Source organism: Euprymna scolopes, chromosome 9 (assembly GCF_053919585.1).
Source record: "Euprymna scolopes isolate OS-2025 chromosome 9, ASM5391958v1, whole genome shotgun sequence".
Lineage (NCBI taxonomy): Eukaryota > Metazoa > Mollusca > Cephalopoda > Sepiida > Sepiolidae > Euprymna > Euprymna scolopes.
In genome coordinates this window covers 33,215,763-33,217,075 of record NC_136490.1, presented here as the reverse complement: position 1 = coordinate 33,217,075, position 1,313 = coordinate 33,215,763, and positions in this window count along the sequence as shown.

Here is a 1,313-nt window from a genome sequence, read left to right as displayed (position 1 = left end):
AGCAACAATCAATCCATCAAAAGGAAATGAAGTGTGATTTGACATGGTTAAAATCCGAAAATTGAAAGAGAAGCTGCATATACCTTTAATATGTTTCCAGTACGCCATTTTGTATTTTATCAAAGTCATTAAACCCAACTATTCGTACTAACAATCTGCATTAATTTATAAATCTTCTACCAAAATGTTCTATTTAATAATTGATAAATTTATTAATTCTAATTTGTGTATACATACTTGTGAAAATAACATCAATAAATTATAAACTATTATACATGTTTGTATATACGAAACTAAACTAAGCTATAAAAAAACGGTTATCATAAATAATTAATTGATTTGAATTGAAAACCATACATAATTCAATTCTGTTGACTATTATAATCAAGCTTATTATTATTACAGTTATAATTCAATTCAAAGCCTATACTTACGTTAGGTTAAGTCAAAAAAATTCTGAAAACTCCTTTTTATCGTAATTGTAAATAGTTAAAATTAATTTGATTAAAGTGAGATAGAGTTACCTCCCTTGGAACAAATCTAACGATATATTAATTTTTCTTATATTTATTTTTTTCACATTCATACTATAAACATTCCCAATCCATAGTCATCCATATTCAACTAATAAGTACTTTTGATATAGTTCTAATGTCTTTCACTTAATATTATTAAAAAAATTAAATCGATTTATATTATAAATTAATTTACTAATCTGTCCAATATAAAATGTTAGTATTAAAAATTATTTCAATCGAGAGTCATAAGTTATTAAGTTTTACTTCATTTCTGCTAATGTTGAATTGTAAATTAATTGGTTACTTACATTTACTTTAATTTTTATTTATTTATTTATATATTTATTTATTTATATTATTTATTATCAATATCACCACCATCATTATTATTTATATTGAAAGTAATATTTTTCATTTTTACATTTCACAAACTTTAATCAGTTCAACATTTGACAATCTAGTATTAATAAACATTTTACGAACTTGTTACTTATTTAAGTATACTTTTAGTTTAACATTGTATATATCCTAATTCTCTAATAATTAGGTTTCAGAGTTTCCTAATCCGATAACATGTTATTTTAGTTATAATTAAATGAATGTATATTTAAGTGGAAACTAATTCTAATTTTAATTTAAGTTAATAAGATTTATAAATATTGTTTAGACCTAAAATAATAGACCATGTCCAACTCCGATTTTTCTTAAACATATGGAGAGTTTACTTGCCAATAGAGGAAGAGGAGGTTGAAGTTCCTGAAGAAAAGCCTATATGATAGTTGCACCGTGAACAAA